Here is a 20,736-nt window from a genome sequence, read left to right as displayed (position 1 = left end):
AGAAACAGGCTTGGGATATGAAACATGTATACAGAAAAGGCACCCATTTGAAAAGCTGCTAAACACTCAGAAAAAAAATACAAAGTAAAACAATACTGAAATACAGTTTTTACGATATTAACATATTGCTAAACATAATCTCACACATCCCTGGTGGAGAGGTAAACTGGCACAACCTCTGAAGAGAGTAATTTGCCTACATTTACCTAAATTACAGGTACACATTCCCTTTGACCTAGAAATGCCACTTTTTTTTTTTTAAGATTTTATTTATTTATTCATGAGAAACACAGAATGAGAGGCAGAGACATAGGCAGAGGGAGAAGTAGGCTCCTCACAGGGAGCCTGATGCGGAACTTGATACCAAGACTGGGATCACACCCTGACCGCAAAGGCAGACGCTCAACCGAAGAGCCACCAAGGTGGCCCTAGAAATGCCACTTTTGAGTTGTATCCACCAGCTATGTTTCAACTTCAGTAAAATGACAAGAAGTATTAGTACAAGGTTATTCATTACAGTATTATTTGACTAGTAAGAGGCAGGGGATAAGCAGAATGTCTATTAACAGGGGCTTTAGTAAATAAATTATGACATGGGAACAGGAATTCTATGTGGCCACAAACAAGAATCATGTTTATAGATAGGACTCTCTAAAATATATTAACAATGGAAGAGAAGAACTTGCAGAATGAAGTGAAAGGCTACACTTCGTGCAAAAAAAGATAAACTGAAGCTGTGTGTGTGTGTGTGTGTGTGTGTGTGTGTGTGTGTTTAAGACAGGAAGGCTACAGAAGAACTGGGAATGTTGGTTGCCTCCAGGTCACTAAAGAGGAGAGGTTTTTTTCATGGTACCTTTTGTGTTTTTTATTTTTTTTTATTTTATTATTATTTTTTTTTTATTTATGATAGTCACAGAGAGAGAGAGAGGCAGAGACACAGGCAGAGGGAGAAGCAGGCTCCATGCACCGGGAGCCTGATGTGGGATTCGATCCCGGGTCTCCAGGATCACGCCCTGGGCCAAAGGCAGGCGCCAAACCGCTGCGCCACCCAGGGATCCCCGTTTTTTATTTTTTTAAAAAGATTTTATTTATTTATTTGACAGAGAGCCAGTGAGCAAGAGAGAGAACACAAGTAGGGGGAGTGGCAGAGACAGAGGGAGAAGCAGGCTCCCTGCTGAGCAGGAAGCCAGATGTGGGGCTTCATCCCCAAAAGGCAGATACTTAACTAACTGAGCCACCCAGGTGCCTCCTTTCGTGCCTTTTAAACTCTGAACTACAGACATTTGTCTGTTCTAAAAATAATTTAAACTGGAATAAAATAAAGAGGCAAAACCTACAAACGATAATGTAGAAGATGAGAGGGAGACAGCTGGAGGTGCTCAGGCAAATACACATGGAAAAATGTCTGGGATAACCACTAAGGTACCATGGATAGCACGTATGATTTCCAAATTATTTCAGTAGAACAGAAGAACTTAGAAGTCATGTAAAAGTCTAACTTTCTGAGAAAGTCTCACAGATGGGGAGACGATGGAGACATAAAAACTATGATGTGACGTAGGATGGACTGGATCCTGGAACAGAAAGAGGACAGCGGTGGAAGAACTGGTAGAACTGGTAGGATCTGAATAAAATCTGCTTAGTTTGTAGTACTGAACCAGTGTTCATTTCTTAGTATGGCTAAGTGTCTAGCGTTTATGTAAGATATACCCAGTAGGGCAAACTGGATAAAGGGCATTTGGGGACTCCGTACTATCTTGTGAGATTTCTGTAACCTCTCAGTTTTTTTCAAAATAGAGTTCTTGTTTTTGTTTTTTAAAAGATTTTATTTATTCATGAGAGACACAGAGACACAGGCAGAGGGAGAAGCAGGTTCCATGCAGGGAGCCCAATGCGGGATTCGATCCCGGGAGTTCAGGATCATGCTCTGAGCCAAAGGCAGATTTTTAACTGCTGAGCCACCCAGGCGTCCCTGTTTTTTTTTTTTTTTTTTTTTTTAAGATTTATTTATTTATTTTTTCATGAGAGAGAGAGAGAGAGAGAGAGGCAGAGACATAGGCAGAAGGAGAAGCAGGCTCCATGCCGGGAGCCCGATGCAGGACTCGATCCTGGGACTCCAGGATTGCACCCTGGGCTAAAGGCAGGCGCCAAACCGCTGAGCCACCCAGGGATCCCCATGTTTTTTGTTCTTTAAAGCTAAAAAAAAAAAAAAAAATTCTGGATTTCTGGCTTCTTTTGAAAATTTGGGCAGACCTGGCCACTGGGTGCCTGCGTGCCCCTGACACCACCCTTTACCCGGACAGGTGTTCACCACTGGCACCCATCATCTTGGCTACTCCCTGCTGTCATTCCCTAGGCTGCTTCACTCATGTGGCACGTCATGAGGTGTCCCCTCCTGTGGGAATCTGAGTTGGGTTAGCAGACCTCAGTTCCTCAAGGAACAATCCCTGATCTTCCAACCTGACAAAGACTAGACCCAGAGCAAGGCAGTTCCCGTCATGTGGCTCTGATTACAAGTGGCAGCCTGGGGCAGTCACTTCTCATTGTTTACCTAACTCTACTCTACCCCTTACTGACGGAGGCCCAGTTTCTTTGGATCAGCCACGTGCTTAGCTAAACACTCCATTTCCCAAGCTCTCCTGCAGCTACTGTGTTCATGTGATACAATGCTGACTAATACGTAAATAGACATCTATTGGAAAAGCCTTCTGAAAATAGTTTCCTTGATCAAAAGAGATGTTTGCCCTCTCCTCTTCCTCCCTGGGCTAGGAATACTGGGCCCGGAGGTGGAACAGCTTCCTTTGGAGCAGGACAGGTTAAGAGGGTGGGGCGAAAAGCAAGAAGGGGGCCCAAGCAGTTGCTGAACTAGCCCTGGAACACCTGTCTCCAGACTACTGGCTACGGGTGACAACGAAATGCCTGTTTTATGAGGCCTTGTTTGCCACACTTCAGCTGCAGGCTGCTGAATACAATCCTAACTGAAACAACACGGGGCACCTGGGTGGCTCAGTTGGTGAAGCATCTGCCTTTGGCTCAGGTCATGGTCCCGGGGTCCTGGGATCAAGCCCTGTATTGGGCTCCCCGCTTACTGGGGAGTCTGCTTCTCCTTCTCCCTCTGTCCCCGCGTGTGTGGGTGCGCGCGCTCTCTCTCTCTCTCTCACACACACACACACAAATAAATCTTAAAAAAAAGAAGAAACAACACAATATATAGGACACCTACCTAAATAGGAGAACGGGGTTGTGGAGAGGGGGTTGGCGACAACACTGGGGAAAGGACCTTGGTGATTACCAGAAACAGTCTGTGACAGTTGTAGCAAGAAGTACACTCTCTGAAAAAAGTAGTTATTCTCTGAATAACCGAGACCAGATACCCTGATGCTTTGTGCTCCACAGGACTGAAAAGTCTGGGGCAGGTGAGGAGTGAGAAACCCTTAGCCAGGCCTGTGGCTGAAGGGGCTATAGGAGGCTTCTGCAGAGTAGCATCAAGAGTATGGGGAGCATGGTGACAGAAGGCTCAGACAGCATGACTTCCAAGAGCTCCAAGCACAGCGGTGGCCACGACCACATGGTAAGCGATGTGAGGCTGATCAGAACAAACTGTTTCTGGCTCTGTGGAGCTTGGCTGTCAGTGGACACGGGGTAATGCACACCAGACTGTGGTGATGAGAGGGGCATGAAGATCTGGGGTCCCCCTTAGCAGCTGGAATCAGAGGAGAGAAAACCACAGCACTGCCTCGTAGAGATACTAACAAAATATTTTCTCGCCCATTCCCTCGTACCCTCTGATCCTCTGAGTGACTCTGGGGGGATGGGACGGGGTTCATTGTCAGTACTGAGTTCTGGAAGGAGGGGTGGGAGCTGACTGAGCTCCCCCTACACATCATATCTGTTCAATCCTCCAGAGCTCCCACAGGTGAGCCTTGTGAGCTCCCCTGGGGAGACGAGGGAAGTGACAAAAAGCTCTGGCCTCGGGAGCCTGACAGGGTGTCTCTCGGAGAAGACACAAAGGATAAAGCAGAAGACAGAGGGGTTCAGACACGATGGGGTGTGGGGCTGGCCAGGCTTCTGAGGAGCTGCATGGACTGGGCCACCTTATGCATCTCTGACACCTGGAGCCTCAGCTTCTGTTTCTATATACTAACTGGTAGAAGGTTCTTTCACATGACCAGAGGAACAGTCAGCAGTTGCAGAGGGTGCAAGTAGATGCCTTTAGAAACAGATGTGGCTCTGGGCTCTGGCTGGAGTTCTGAATTTGGGGCCAGACCAGGATCCTTGGATTCCAGGCAGATGTTCCTCCCCAGACTGGAGTTGTCTCTTCTGGCTGTGACCAGCGGAGGGGGGAGGGGAGCATCAGTTTGGCTGTCTAAAACCCACACACATCCCTTGGGCTGTTTCATATTTAGATGTAACTGCTGTGCTGCAGCCCATCCCTGCATTTTGCCAGAAACCATCCATTTTCACACAGCCCTGGCTGTTCCATTTACAGCTGAAGCCTGACCATCTTCCAGAAACCAACGCCGCCCCACCTCCACCACTCTCGGCCTGCTGGGTCAGGAGATACTCTGATCCCCAGGGCCCTGCCCTCACCCCACTGGGCCCAGGCCCGCAGGCTGGACATTTCACAGGGGGCTGCCTCCCCATTACCACTAGCCCTGCAATGGACCTTATTTCCTTTCCTTTCTTCAGCTCTAGCACTAAGAGTAGCACACCCTGGCACAAGGTATAACTTTTATGTGGCTGAGAAGCCCGGTTTTTGCTATTGCCACCCTCAATACTGTGCCAGAGCCAGAAACCTTCTGATTGTGTCCCAGTTTCCCCCCACTTAAGAGGTCGGTACTGTCATCATACAGAACACAGGTCCTGTAGCCAGAACGAGGAGGTGCCGCTCTGCTGTGCTTGGACAAAAAATGGAGTCTCGAGCAAAGGAATTTCTTATAAAACAAATGCCCTGACAGCCCTGATTCTAGCACGCACATGTGTCTATTGTATGGATACATGCTCACACAAGCCTGCTGTGCAAGCAAGCCCCGTGCTCCCACTCCAGTACCCACTCTCTTTTTTGTTAAGACTATTTATTTATTTATTTTAGAGGGAGAGAATGTGAGTGAGCAGGGGGAGGGGCAGAGGAGGGAGAGAGAATCTAAGCAGATCCCCCACAGAGTATGGAGCCTGATGAGGCACTCGATCCCACGACCCTGAGATCATGACCTGAACAGAAATCAAAAGTTGGGTGCTTGACTGAGCCACCCAGGCGCCTCTCCAGCACCCACTCTCTTGTCACAGATGAATGGCAGGCCTTCTGGGAGTGGAGGTGGGGGAGGGCCACACTCCATTTGCCATTGGACAAGTCTGTTTCATGGGAAGAGGTAGCTAGGAGCTTAATCCAAATGATCCTAAGCTCTAGACAGGTCTGGTCTGGGACCCAAGCAATCAACCAAGCCACCTGGAGCCCTCATCCATCCCACAAGGTCTAGACATCCTCAAGAGGTAGAGCACCCCTGCCACCCACCCCAGGCAGTGTGCTGGAGCCCCATGCATCTCTCAAAGGTGTGGTGCAGCCTGAGAGGCTTCTCCCTGAACCAGAGCCCAAGCTGGGTCATAGCTATAAGCCTCCAGCTCACCAGCCCCATTGCAATGGTTCTGGCTTCCATTCTCCCAGGGCTTACATACCAGGCTCCGTGTGGATGGACATATAATCCTCAAAACAACCCTAAGAAAAAAACAAAACAAAACAAAAAAAACCACAAAAAAACAACCCTAAGAGTCAGGTACTATTAATGATTTCCAACTAACTGATGAGGAACTTGCACACAGAGAGGGGAAGTAACTGACTCAAGGTTGCACAGTAATTGGAACAGCAGGATTGGCGCCCACACAGATTGATTCAAGTGTTAGTCTCTGTACTGCGTGCCTTGCATATGGGGATATGTAAGACTGCTATGTCTAGAAGGTGGTATGTCCCTGACCTGTTGGATTTAGAAGCTGCTCTTAGCCTTGGTCTGGAGCCATTACTGCTGAATTCTTGGTCTAGCTGCCAATCCCCAACTGTTTTTCCATCAAGAATACCCTGGGTCAAGGTCCTTTTGGATACTCCCTGCCAGAAAATGACTGCTATATGCCGAAGACAGCCACAGGCTCTGGTCCCTGTCTCCTTCTCCAGCCCCATCCCACTTACCCTGTGTTCCAGCATCACCCTCTGACCCTAGAGGCTCGTACTGGCCTCAGCCTGAAATGTTGCCCCTTCCACTCCTCTCCTTCAAGAGCGGGCTCTCCTGTACCTCCTCCCTTAGGAAGTTCTGGCTGACCAGCCTCATTCTGTTCCTTCCTAAGGCAAATGTGAGCCAGGCCCTCAGATCTGCGATCACTGCAGCAAACTGCAAAGTCAGGCAACGGGTCTGGCCTCACCAGGCCACTATCAGTTTCCCAGACGATGCCCTCTCGCTTGCCAAGGTAGGTCCCCAGCATCTGGCATAGTGTCTGGTACATAGTGGGCACTCTGCACACACTTGCTGAATGAAGACACAGATATTAGCCTCAGGCACAGTGTTTTCAGTCTCAGCATTGCTGCTGTATCAGTTTTCGTGTATTAACTCCTGAGATGCAATACTCCGTAGAAGTGAATTCCAGGGGCTTCTGTGTCAGGGTGGCTCTGCGCCACCCTCTCTGTGACACTAACTCTTCAGAGTTCCTCAGCCCACATCTTTATGTGAACATAACGTCTTTATGAACAGACGTCATAAAGGTTAAATAACCAAATAGCCAGTGCCAAGTAGTGCTGAGTATATAGTCCATGTCCAACAAACAGGGACTGTGGCCACTGCTACGATTGTCGCCATGGGTTCATCTTAAGATATTATACGGAGCAAGTGACATTCCAGGTCTAGAAATGTGCCAGCCTATTAGAATTCCAGAGACCCAAACAGACCCAGAATTTCCCAGTTCCCTGCCTCATCATCAACTGGGTAGAAGAGAACTGACAAGGAGCTCCCTGCTCTGGGCACATGCTTCTCCTTCAGAGAACCGGGCCCAACTCTTCCTCCACTTCTTGGGCTCCTTTGCCTCGATGCAGATGACCCAGCTGCTGCCCTCTCCTCCCTCATGCCACTGCAGGGGGATGAGGGTCAGCAGTCTCCAGAGAAAGGGCAGAGGTTGCCCCATTTCCCTGGCAAGCGCTTTCAGGGTCAGCAGTGAGAGAGGCCATGCGAGAATGAGCCTGCTTGACTCTGTCCTGAGCTTCCAAATCAATCATTTATCTGGGTACTGACCCAGTGCCCTGGTTTTCCAGACCAGCAACTCCACAGGGCTCTTTGCTCCCCATTTGCCAATCCAGGTCACCCCACTCCTCTCAGAGTACAGGAGAGGCCTTTGTGGCCTTCTTGTTGGAAGCCACCAGAAGCCAATCTCCAGAAGTAGCCTGGGGGCTGGTTTTATTCAGAGAGATCTTGAACCAGAGAAAAGGCAGGCAGGTCACTCTTGTCCTGCATATTATGTAATTTTTCTAGTTCCATCAAGGGTCAGTCCCTAAGCCCTGTGGAGCGGAGCTGAACTAAAAAAAAAAGGAAAAGCTGCCTCAGGAAGCTACCGAGAGCGTAACAGGGAAGAGACGTGAGTGGGAAAAAGAGGGCTCTTTACCCGGGATCAGTGGGGCTCAGATGCCCGCCATCACCACTCCTGCAAGGTTAACACACTGATCACTGCCCTAGCTGCCTTGGACTGGAGCCACTGAAGACTGAAGAGACAGCAAAACTCTCCAGTCTGGGGGTACCTGGGGGCTCAGTCCGTTAAATGTCTGCCTGTGGCTCTGGTCGTGACCCCAGGATCCTGGGATCGAGCCCCGAGTTGTGTTGGGCTCCCTGCTCAGCAAGGGACCTGCTTCTCCCCCACCCCCCCACCATCATGCTCTCTCTCTCTCAAATAAATAAATAATATCTTTAAAAACAATCTCCAGGGATCCCTGGGTGGCGCAGCGGTTTGGCGCCTGCCTTTGGCCCAGGGCGCGATCCTGGAGACCCGGGATCGAATCCTACGTCGGGCTCCCGGTGCATGAAGCCTGCTTCTCCCTCTGCCTGTGTCTCTGCGCCTCTCTCTCTCTCTCTGTGACTATCATAAAAATTAAAAAAAATAAAAATAAAAAATAAATAAAAAAATAAAAACAATCTCCAGTTTTCATAAACAATAGAATCTCAGCAATGTTTAACCATGTACATAAGGCACACAAACAAAACTGGAGACATGGCTCAAACTCTGAATGGTACTTTTCTCTGAGGGCTCCAGTTATGGGGAATTCTTGTTTTCCTATCTTTTTCTGTGTTCTCCAATTTCTTCACCATGAGCATAGGTTACCTTAATGATGGGAGGAGGGAGGAAGATTTTACAGAAGTGTCATGAACAAAGAAAACTGAATAATATGCTCAGATACTGCTGAGGTAAAAGAAAGGCCTGCTCAGAAGAGACCCAGATCTTTCCTTTCTACTGCAAGCCTGAGGAAGGAAGGAAGACCCATCATTGCTCAGAGAAGGCTCCTGAGGTAAGGGTGTTTGTGCCAGCGGGCAGAGGGCCACGCTGGGGACCTTTCCAGAACACTTCTCACCTGAGGACCTCAGGTGCTATGGCTGCTGAGGCTGTCAATGCCCCTCCACTCTTCTTCTAGGCCCTGCCAGCTGTTGCCAGCTGCTTGCATTCACTCATTCAACAAATATTTGTTAAGTACCTACTATCATGTGCCAGTCTACATCAGGCAACTAACCAACACAAATATGTAACTAGGAACCACAACCAGGGCTCTAAAAGACAAAGGCCAAGCACAGTGGGGGCATACTCAGAGTATGCTAGCCTAGTGGGGTGGCCAGGGGAGGCCTCTGACTGAGAGGTGGGCCTATGGGGTCCTGGGACCACCGGAAACAGGGATGTGAAAAGGCCTCACAGAGAGAGGAAGATGGCATGGCCCCTCTGAGAGCATAGCACAGGAAGCCTGGTCTAGCTGAGGCTAGAGATCACTTGGGGCTTCAAAGGGCAAGCTGAGGATGTGGGTGTTTATCCACAGAGCAGCAGAGAGGGTTATGAAGAGGATGGGCAGGGATCAGAGCCACACTTAAAGCTAAACTTCTCTGGCTGCTGTGGACAGGTTGGAGATGATTTCAGCAGGGCTCGGAGAAGCCAGGGTTCCAGCAAACCCTAGCTGGGGCACTCACGGAAGGGGAAGGCCACCTCCCAGAGCCCTGGAAGGCTGGGCATGGGAAGCACCCACATTCATTCCAGGGAAGACCCGCGCTCAAGAGTGGAGGGGAGAGGCCCTTACAGAGCTGTATGCTTCTCCAGTTGCGCCACTTGTGCTCTCGGAGTAAACATCAGAGCAAGGTTAGATGGCCTCCAAGGCCCCCTTCCTGCTCTGGCCTCCTTGGCTCCAGCCTCCTAGCACTGTCCTCGCTTAGTGATTCCCAGCTGTGACATACACACAGATCTGGGGAACAGATGTGGCACTTAGCAATGCCTGGCAGGAGGCTGACTGACACGTTCCTGGGCCTGTCAACTCCATACAAGCACCCCAAATTCCTGACACAGCTCTCGTAGCCAGGGCACCAAACTGGGGACCAGTGGCCCTGCTCTGAGAGCTATGTGGTTATGGGACACAGACTAGATGCCACTACACATACTCTTTCCTTTTTATTTTTATTTATTAAATATTTTTAATTAATTAATTAATTAATGACAGCGAGAGAGAGAAAGAGAGGCAGAGACACAGAAGGAGCAGGCTCCATGCAGGGAGCCCGACGTGGAACTCGATCCCGGAACCCCAGGACCACGCCCTGGGCCAAAGGCAGGCGCTTAAATCCCTGAGCCACCCAAGCTGCTCTACCCTTTCCTTTTTATTTTTTAAAGACTTTATTTATTTATTCATGAAAGAAACAGAGAGATAGGCAGAGACACAGGCAGAGGGAGAAGCAGGCTCCACGCAGGAAGCCCGACGCGGGACTCAATCCCAGGACTCTAGGATCACAACCTGGGCCGAAGGCAAGGGCTAAACCACTGAGCCACCCAGGGATCCTATACCCTTTCCTTTTTAAACAACTAAGACCAGGACATTGGTCTGTCCTTTAAAGTTCACAAAGAGGGTGGCCTGGGTGACTCAGCGGTTTAGTGCTGCCTTCAGCCCGGGGCCTGATCCTGGAAACCCGGTATCGAGTCCCATGTCAGGCTTCCTGCATGGAGCCTCCTTCTCCCTCTGCCTGTGTCTCTGTGTCTCTCCTGAATAAATAAATAAAATCATAAAAAGAAAAAAAAAGTTCACAAAGAGTCTTCATGTCTGCAACTCCACTGGATCAACCCAGAGGGAGGAGGGCACACAGGACTCATGTGTTAAGCGCTAGAATGGATTATTTCCTTTGAACACCACGATGACCCTCTGAGGGAAGCTCTAGCTCCTGCTGGCCATGTTAACAAATTAGGTGAGCGAACAGAGGCTGGCAGCAAGTGGGGGACAGCGCACTGAGGGGGGTGGCCAGGCCTAGTGAGAGGGAATAAAACTCACCAGGCTGGGAGAAATGGGACTCACACCTGGAAAGGGAGGCAGAATTGGGGGTCAGAGGGGCCCAGTGACTTCTGAACCTCCCCAAGCGGAGGGGAGGCATGGGAGCACCATCTGGCTAAGCCAGGGTTGGTCAGTCCTGCCCAGGACAAACTGTGACTCCCAAGTATAAGCTTTACCTTTAACAGCATTCATGTCCTTTGACCCTGGTAATTACCTCACAGGAAAATGCACTGGGCTGTTCAGTGCAGTGTTATTTACAATAATGAAATCAACTTTTTAGAATGAGAAATATTTATAATAACGGAAGAGAACAGAAATAATTCCATGCCCAGTGAAGGAATGGTTCAATAAATTAGGCAGCCCCTGGAAAATGGTGTACTATGTTTCTGTATAATATTTCATAGCTTTTTAAAGTGAAAAAATAGTAACATTCAGAACTACATAGCATAATTCCCATAAAAATGGCTACAGAAAGAATGGAAGGAAGTTTCCTTGTATGAATAGGGTGGTAGGCGATTTACTGCTTTTATGTTGCTGCACTTATTGAACTTGATGTTCCAAACAGGTATTATCTTCATCTTACTTGACCCATTAGAGTATGTGATATTATTGCTGGATCCTCCTCCTCCCTCCCACCTTTTCTTACTTGGCTTCCAGGCTTCCTGGCTGTTCCCACGCAATCTGGTCCCAGTCAACTCCCAGTCTGAAGGTCTCTTTCATTCTCCAGCTACACTCGCTCCCTGCATGATCTGAAACTGGCTGTGGCTTTCAATACCTTCAATAAATATGCTTTTGACTCCCATATTTATTTCTTCAGTTCCAGCTTCTCTGACATCTCCACGTGGATGCCTAATGGTATCCAAATGGAGTCCCTGACCTTCCCCCCGACCCAGGTCTTTTCCATCTCAGTAAATGGCATCTCCAACCTTCTAGTTGGTCAGGCCACAGCACTGGAGTCCGTGAATCCTGTGGGCTCTCCCTTTAACAAATACCCAGAATCTAATCACTTCTCACCACCTCCACTGCTATGATCCTGGCCCAAGTCAACATCCTCTCTTGCCTGGATTATTCCAACAGCCTCCCAACTGCCTTCTCTGCTTTTGGCTTTGCCCCCTACTCTCTACACAGCAGAGTGATCCTTTTAAGTCAGATTCTGTCCTTCCTGTGACCAAATCGCTCCAGGAGCTTCCTGCCCATCTCTAGAGTGGCCTGTGGGGCCTTCCGGCACAGGTGCCCTGCCTACCGCTCCCTTCCTGGCATACTGTGCACAGGCACATGGTGTCCTTGCTGGTCTTGAACACAGCAGGCATATCTTGCTGCAGAGCCTTTGCAGCTTTTTCCCTTCAGCCGAAAATGTACTTCCTCAGGGCTTTGGTCCCATATGACCGTCAACTTGATGTTGGGGAGGGTCATCAGAAATGATATGCTATAACCAGCAATTGGCCCATGAACTGGACCCAGGTAACTGAAAGCTCCTCACACTCTCCCCAGTCTATGGAATATGGGTTCTGCTTCCTTTCTCGCTCCCCAGAGGCTGTTCCAAGGACACAGCCTTGAGATAGCAAGGTGGTACTGAAAACACCTGCGTGGTATACATGACTGAGTCCAGGGAAGGCTTCTTTGTAAGCTTTTAAGATTTGTTGGGTGGGTGTGGGGATCCATTTGTCTCGCTGCCACCCAATATAAGCCATATATGTAAGCTCCCTTTATTAAAACTGCCACCTGCTAACCTGGAGTGGCCTCTTTGGTCTCTTGTCTGCTCTCTGCTCCAAGTGACACCTGACCATTCAATTTAAAACCAGCCCAGCTCACCTTCAGGTACTTCCATTTCCCTTCCTGCTTCAATTTTCTCCACAGCTCTTGCCACTATCTGGAATTGCATGTCTGCATGCGTGCATATATGGATATAAGTAAGTATTTTTTAAAATGCCTTTGTTTACTGATTGTCTCTCCCCAAGAATAAAAACCCCACATGGGCAAAAATTTTCACCTGTTAGATTCACAGTGATCTTCAACTTTTAGAGCAGCGACTGGCAGATAGTCACTGCTCAATAAATATGTACTGAATGAATAACTTTTTATAATTGGAAAAAAAAAAAAAAAGACTTCCATTCATGGCCCAGCCTGAAACAGCCCCACACAGATCATTTGTCCTTGGATTCTGTTTTCTAGGAGTGGAGAGACCACTCCAGTCAAAAGAGTAGCTCATCAGGATTACAATAAACTGGCAGAAATGCAGCATAGGGGAGACATCGAGTCCAGAAACAGCTGGCTGAAGGTACTTAGTTGACATCCAGCCCAGCTCTTTTTGCTAATCTGTCAGGTGATTTAGGAGGAGGTGGTTCTTTTTCCTTGGCTTAATTTTCCCCACAGGAAGGGAGTGTTGGGTGCATCTATCCCCACCTTCCTTTTGATTCTAAAATCCTCTCACTGAGCAGACCCCGAGGGTAGTAGTCAATGGAAAAAGGCCTAGGTGTCTCACAGGCCTCAGCTCCTCTCAGAGTAGGGGTGGGGAGGTGGTGACCCGTCCTTGGGTGCCCTGTAAGTGTTTATACTCCAATCAAAGAGGAAGATAAGCCGTCACTACAACAACCCCGTCAGGGAAACCAGGAAGCAGAAGCGGTGGGGGGAGAGGGGCTAAGTCTGGAGGAAGAGGAAATGGCTTCAGGCCAGAGGCCTTGGGGAAGGTTCAAGGCTAAGGAGAGCTGGGCTGTCCAGAAATGATCTTAAAAGTAAAATATGTTCATCAGTGAAAACATTTAAGAATTTAGAGAAGAAAATAAAATCAAGGAGTGGGGAGATTGCTTTTTAAATACAGACTGAGGGGTAGGGTGTTCTAGGTTGGGGAAATGCAGGGTCTTAGGCCCAGGAGGGGGGCAGGGACCAGAAGAGGCTGGGGAAGGAGATCACAGAGAGAACCTCTTATAACTCTCACAAGGAGCCTACCCAACTTCTCCGTGAATCACATCGTAAGAAGTGTTTCTATGTGCTGGGCATTACTGTAAGCTCCTTACATGTGGTGACTCACTGGGGCTTCACAAGTGAGAACTGTGAAGCAGGTACTATTATCATTCCCATTTACTAATGAGAAAACGGAGCCAGGGAAGGTTACATAATTTCCACGTCCCACTGAGCCAGGATGCAGAGCCGTGAACCAGGCTGCCTTCAGGGTGGGAGCTCTCAACCTCTCCACTGCTTCTTGCCTCCCCTCTAATGCTAAAAAGTCTCCTGCATCTGGCAAGTGGACCCACTCCGACGAACCTCCATTCTTGATCCTGTCCCTGCCTGATGTCTGGTCACCAGGTCCCGACCTGCACCTCTCCCCCATCAGGTCATCCTGTCCAGGTTAGACCTTTCAGGTGCCACACCAATTGTCACTGGCCCCATTCCCGACCCTCCTCCTCCTCTGTTTATCATGCCCTCCTAATGCGTGGCTCCTAAAACCCCCAATGGTCAAGATGAAGCTGGAATGTTGAGGTGGGCAATTCTTTAAAATCTATCTTTTCTCCTAAGTCAGTAAGGGGCCAAAGTGTCATGAGATGCTTTCCTTTAGGTGCTGTTTATTAACCTTTGGATAAGGTAATTTCTACAAACAACGGTGACTGCCTGGGTCCTGCTGAAATCCAGATCCCCGGCATGACTCTTCTTTGTCTGGAGGTGAGAGGAGAGCGGATACGATGGAGAGTGTTAATGCTGGGCTATATGTACTCCCAGGTCGGTCTTTAACATGTTGCTGGGTTCCTCTGGACAACCTTCTAACCACCCTGTGGTTCAGTTTTCCCATCTGTGAGATGGGATTAGTATCCATATGCCTCTCCTAACGGAGGAAGCAAGGCTCAGGTGAGATATTAAATGTGAAAAAACATTTGTATTATACAATTTACACACCAAAATATCAATGGTGGTTATCTCTTAAGGTGATATTTATTTCTTCTCTTATTGCTTATCCAATTTTTCTAAATTTTCTATAATGAACATGCGCTGTATTTAGCAAGCAAAAAGAAAAAGAAGTTTAAAAGGCCTGATACAAACATGAGACATCATTATTTTAGATGTCTAAGCAGAAGATGAAGCAGAAGAAGCCGAAGGAGTCATCTCATGATGCAACATTCTGGCACATTCCTGCCATGGAACTCTCTGCAGACTCTCCAGAGCAGCAGGTGGAACACATGTGGTGCCACGGCAGGATGGCCTGGATATGCTGCTGGGAGGGAAGGGCGAGGAGTCACACTGCACATCTGCCTCACAAACATTTTGTTTAAGACAGTGGAACAGAGCCGACACACGTTTGCCCAGTAACACAACAACTGCAGAGAGAAAATAGTCTGGAATGGGAGAGAGAAAGGTGGTGGAGAGATTACTAGTTTTTACCTGTGTGTAGTTGTAATTGTTTTTAAAACAGGCAACAATGTTTTTTGCTATGAAGCTGAGGAGAAGAGCCAGGAGCCTCCTTCAAAAACTTCTTGCTGGGGATCCCTGGGTGGCGCAGCGGTTTGGCGCCTGCCTTTGGCCCAGGGCGCGATCCTGGAGACTCGGGATCGAATCCCACATCGGGCTCCTGGTGCATGGAGCCTGCTTCTCCCTCTGCCTGTGTCTCTGCGCCTCTCTCTCTCTCTCTCTCTCTCTCTGTGACTATCATAAATAAATAAATTAATTAATTAAAAAAAAAAAAAAAACTTCTTGCTTTCTCCCTTACAAAAGCTCTGAATCTCACTTGAGTGAAACCAGTTTGGGCACTAAGGGTGAAGGTGGACACTGGAGAAAGCCAAGCTTGCCTGGTGTTGGATCTCAAAAGACATTTTCAGAACTTGCATTATGTTCTTCCTTTCCTTTCCTTTCCTTTTTTTTTTTTTTTTCTTTTAAGATCTATTTATCTGAGGGGGGCGGGGGGGGAGGAGAGAGGAGGAGAGTAGAGGAGGGACAGAGAAAGACTCACCCGGAGCGTGGAGCCCAACACAGGGCTGGGTCTCATGACCTGGAGATCCTGACCTGAGCTGAAACCAAGGGTTGGACGCTGAACGGACTGAGCCACCCAGGGGCCCCTCTCCCTGGCTTTCCTTTTCAAGCACACACCTATGTGGCTGCTCTCTCATGTCCCAGATAAGGCCTCATTAACAAATATTCAAAAAGCATGAAGTCCCCCAAAATGGGGAAGGGAGAACCAGAGGTGAAGAAATGAAAGGACAAATCGAACAAGAGTATTTAAATCTCAGGAATACCTGATTTTTAAACATCAAAGCACCATGAGAGTCAGAAAACTGGCCCCTGCCCTCACCTTCGAATTCACATATCATTTTGACACAGATTCTAGCTTTTACGCCTGCATGACAGACAGCCTTCGAGAGCTCTGTGAGAAAGCTAGTCAAAAATCTGTCACTTACTTCTCAGAACGCAGAGCCAGGATGAGGGATGTGCAGAATGAGATGGGGAAATACCAGGCCTGGAGTGACTTAGGGATGACACCTGGGGAATTCATTCAGCGAGCAGAAGGCCTCACATGCAGGTCACGTCAGGCTCCTAGTATGGATTTCTGCCCTATCAGCAGGAGGAAGAAGGGGTTCCCTCTAAAGAATGAAGTAAAGCACTGCCACCGTTCCCCAAGTATCACAACCAGTGACAATGGGGAGTCTTGTCTATAAACACCGCTGTTCCTGAGGTTCTCTCCAGGGGCCCCCTCTGTCCCTGCCGACCTGGAAGCCAGGACCCTGGGGATGTCTCTAAGATGCAGGGCCTAGGGAAGCCATCAACCAGGGAAGAAGTGTTCCCCAGAACTAACCTCTGGGCCTACGAGGCACAGCATGCTCCTGGTCAGGCCACTTTGGCCCTGCCCTGAATTTGGCCACTTCCTGGGAGGCCTGTGAAGGTGAGCAATTCAGGGAGAACCAATGGGAACTTAGGAAGGCTGACTCTCCTGGACTCTAAGTTCCACAGCAACAGGACAATGTGGCCCTGACAAACCAAATCCTGACTGAGCCAGAGCTACAGTTTTCCTCAAAACAACACTCCGAAGAAGGGCATGAGGAACAGACATTACTCACCAAGTACTTAAAGTGCTGCTACTTGCTTTGGAGAGAGCTGCTAACTGGGAAGATGTCAGTTTGGTGGGCTGGTGAGCCGCCCAAACAGAGGGCCAGCAGAGTAGTCCTGGAATATTCCAGAGTCACTGCTGTAGCCTTTCTTTCTGGTTGCCTCCTTGAGAACCTCCACCCAAATCCTAGGGCATCCAGAGCATGCACAGTGTCTCCCCACCCACAATGACCTGCTTGGCAAGGTTCTGCACACCTTTCCCCCATTAATACTTCCTGTCTTCCTCCCTCCCCCCCAGGAACTCAGGCAGGCTGAGGCAGTACCCTCTCCATCTATCTAGACTGCCCTTGGAATTCATGGGCCAATCTGGGGATCCTGGGCACTAACCCTAGCCTGAGCCAAGCCCAGGTACGCGAAACCTGAACTTCCCTGTCTGGGGAGGTGGAGGCTGGAACGGGGCCAGTAGCTCAACTTTGTAACATCCACACAAAAGCATTTATTCCAAAGGTGGCTGAGGAGAGTCCAACAGCCCGCCTACAAGCTTACCTGAGGTGCCCAGGCCTTCCTACAATACAGCCTGCCACATGCAGGAGAGGAACCTGGGCAGGAGAGGCACCTCTCTCTTGCTTCTCACTTCAGATCCTACAAGGGCTAATGTTCTGCTTGATTCTGAGCATTAGTCCCCAGAGCTTGGTGCCACCATAAGGATGATGGGTCAGTTCAGAGGAGGCAGACTGACATAAGGGCAAGGGCCCCAAAAGAACAGCTTATGATTCCTAGCTCTGCCACTCACTAGCTGAGTGGCCCTGGGCAAATTGCTTCACCTCTCTGAGTTTCTATTTCCTTTTATGTATAACTACGCAGCCCAGAGAGATGATGTAACTTGTCTACGGTTTTGGGGAGAGACGGTTGTAGAGCCTGGTCCCCTATCCCAGTTCCTTGGCTTCCAGGGCCTTCTTGACTACACCAAGATGCTTCTCAATAGCAAGTACAACTGACAGAGAAACAAATCAGCGAAAGGTTCCTTCCAAAGTTCTCTGCCTTTAAACCAAAGTAGCCTTCCCAGACACCAGTTTAAACAGGTGATTAAAGTTATCATCACCTTTACTGCGGCCAGCTGGGACCATTATGCTTCCCGATGTGGAGCAACAGGGAGCATTTGTTACCTATGCGGATTCCCACCAAAAAAATGATAACCAGAATCTAATGACAAGGAAATGATGGAACAAAGATGGAATGTGGACAATCGATGACACACTGTCAACTGTTAGCAACTGGTGAATCTTAGTGAAGGAAATACAGATGTTCACCACACTATTCTTTCAACTTGCCTATAGCTTGGGCCTTTTATTAAACAAAAAAGAGAGGAAAAGGGCTATTCTCTTTCAGCTCACTCCGTAGCTCTCAACAAAGACTCAGCTGCATCATGTTTGCTTCTCTATCCAGTGTCCAGAATATAAAAAGCTTCTCTGTTTGTCACTCAAGCTTGGCACAAGAGGGATCTCAGTTTTCTAAGTGCATCTTTCCATAAAACTCTACAACCTGAACCACCTTCATCAGCCACAGCTGTTTACACACTGCTTCCAAACAGCCATTAGTTGGAAACTCGTTTGTTGAGGCAACAACTTTCATGGAGTACTCTTCATGGGTCATGCACCCACCTTGGGTAAGGCACCAAGCCGGGCCCCAGAGACATTGTAATGGATGAGACTCAGTGGCTGCCCTGTGGAGCTTACCTGCCAGGGAACCCTATGGTAGTTGGCACAATAGCAGTCTTGCCTTATGATCTTTCTCTCTCTCTCTCTCTCTCTCTTTTAAAGTAGGCTCTACACCCAGCGTGTAGCCTAGTGCGGGGCTTGAACTCACAACCCTGAGATCAAAAGTTGGATGCTTAACTGACTGAGCCACCTAGGTCCTCCCTGCCTTGTGATATCTCTTGACTGTACAGCAATACAAGACTTCCTTCCCAACATCTCTTGGGAAATTTATCTGTTTTATTTAATCCCCAAACCCGGGAAACACCAATCGAGAAGTTGGGAAAATGGGAAAAAGTATGATAATCCTCTGGTGAGAATTAAAGCTTAACAATCAATCTAGGGATGTTATTGGTTCGAAGGAATCCACTGACTTCAAGTCAAAGCAAGAGCAAGAAGCTAACACACAGAATTGAAGGTTAAGGCTGGCATCTCAGAACCAAGACAGGCGTGTGAAGGAGAGCAGTCAAAATCTAATCAAGTCTTGCTTATAGCCACTGCCATGCCCTAAGTGTGTGTTACATTAACCTGTTTGCCACTAAGGGTGAGTCATTCTTGCAAATATGTATTTATATATTTATATACATACTATGCACAAATCCTACAAGTACTATTCTAAGAAATAAGTTTGGATAGCTAAATAAGTCCCTAAATTGGCAATTTTGACACATGATTTTGTGTAGTGTTCTTAATTTCATCCACCTGTTAGGTTTTTCAAATACTACTCAATAATGTTCACTGGCAGAGTGCTTAGGTGGCTCGGTCGGTTGAGTGTCTGACTCTTGATTTCAATTCAGGTCATGATCTCAGGGTCCTTGGATAGAGCCCCTTGTCAAGCTCACCGCTCAATATGGAGTGCTTGTTGCTTGTCTCCCTCTCCCTCTGCTCACTCCCCTCCCCGCTCAAGTGCATGCTCATGACCTACACTTTACATAACTCTCATAAAACTTAACTAGAAATGAATCCTAAATCTAAATGTAAAATAAAAAGCTATCAACTATAGAAGAAAATACAGGAGAAAAATCTTTGTGACCTTTGGTTAGGCAAAAAGTCCTTAGGTAGGACTTCAAAAGAACAACTCATTAAACAAACTGATAAACTGGACTTCATTAAAATTAAGAACCGGGACGCCTCGGTGGCTCAGAGGTTGAGTGTCTGCCTTCGGCTCAGGTCATGATCCTGGAGACCCGGGATCAAGTCCCACATCATGCTCCCTGCATGAAGCCTGCTTCTCCCTCTGCCTCTCCCTCTCTCTCTATCTCTAATGAGTAAATAAATAAAATCTTAAAATAAAATTAAATAAATAAAATTAAGAACCTATGCTCTTTGAAAGACACCAGTGAGAGAATGACAAGATGGCCACTAACTGAGAGAAAATATTTGCAAATCACATATCTCACAAAGGACTTATACCCTATATATATATATTTTTTTTTTAATTTTTTTATGATAGGCACAGAGTGAGAGAGAGAGGCAGAGACACTAGCAGAGGGAGAAGCAGGCTCCTCCATGCACCGGGAGCCCGACGTGGGACTCGATCACGGGTCTCCAGGATCGCGCCCTGGGCCAAAGGCAGGCGCTAAACTGCTGCGCCACCCAGGGATCCCTACCCAAAATATATTAAAGACTCCCCAAACTCAGCAATAAGTAAACAAATATCTCAGGGCACCTGGCTGGCTCAGTCTGTGGAGAGCATGACTCTTGATCTCAGGGTTGTGAGTTCGAGCCCCACATTGGGTGTAGGGATTACTTAAAAATGAAATCTTTTAAAAAATTAAAAAGAAAAAACCTCAATTAAGAAATGGGCAAAATATTGAACAGATACTTCACCAAAGAAGACAGAACAGATGACAAATGAGCACACACAAAAGATGCTCAACATCCTTAGTCATTAGGGAAAAGCAAATTAAAACTAGTGAGATACCATTACATACCTATTAGAATGGCCAAAATGAAACAAAAAGTGACAATAAAGGTTGTAGAGAAACTGAAACTCTCATTATTGGCAAGGGATTCAAAATGGCACAGCCACTTTGGAAAGGAAATTGGCAGTTAAACATATTCTTACCATAGATCCAGCAATCCACTCCTAGGTATTTACCTAAGTGAAATGAAAATCTTTGTTCAAAGCAACATATAAATGCTTAACTCAAAATTGTCAGGAACTGAAAACAACCCAAACATTCCTCAACTGAAGAATGGATAAGCAAACTGTGGTCCATCCCTACAATGGACCACTATTCAGGACGCCTGGGTGGCTCAGTGGTTGAGCATCTGCCTTTGGCTCAGGGCGTGATCCTAGGGTCCAGGATAGAGTCCCATATCAGGCTCCTTACTGGGAGCCTGCCTCTACCTCTGCTGGTGTCTCTGCCTCTCTGTGTTGTGTCTCTCATGAATAAATAAATAAATCTTTAAGAAACCAAA

At 47.8% G+C, this 20,736-nt stretch overlaps 1 protein-coding gene across 7 annotated transcripts in view; it reads right to left on the bottom strand.

The window, feature by feature from the left end:
* Positions 1-20,736, bottom strand: part of PPARD (peroxisome proliferator activated receptor delta) — an 87,765-nt gene that overhangs the window by 17,774 nt on the left and 49,255 nt on the right. Inside the window, exons 1-3 of one of the 7 annotated variants that reach the window (XM_025418538.3) lie at positions 17,105-17,285; positions 16,570-16,675; positions 15,913-16,066 (exon numbers count right to left, since the gene is read on the bottom strand). The exons of 3 other annotated variants lie outside the window; for them this stretch is intronic. The gene's annotated coding sequence lies outside the window, so the exon portion shown is untranslated. Of the gene's footprint in view, positions 1-15,912; positions 16,067-16,307; positions 16,426-16,569; positions 16,676-17,104; positions 17,286-17,660; positions 19,848-20,736 lie in introns of those variants that run through there. 3 more of the 7 variants (XM_025418536.3, XM_025418537.3, XM_025418540.3) reach the window with 3 other exon arrangements.

This window comes from Canis lupus, chromosome 12, assembly GCF_003254725.2.
Source record: "Canis lupus dingo isolate Sandy chromosome 12, ASM325472v2, whole genome shotgun sequence".
NCBI lineage: Eukaryota > Metazoa > Chordata > Mammalia > Carnivora > Canidae > Canis > Canis lupus.
The sequence above is the reverse complement of the archived record's forward strand: the minus strand, read 5'-3'. Positions and strand labels throughout refer to the sequence as shown.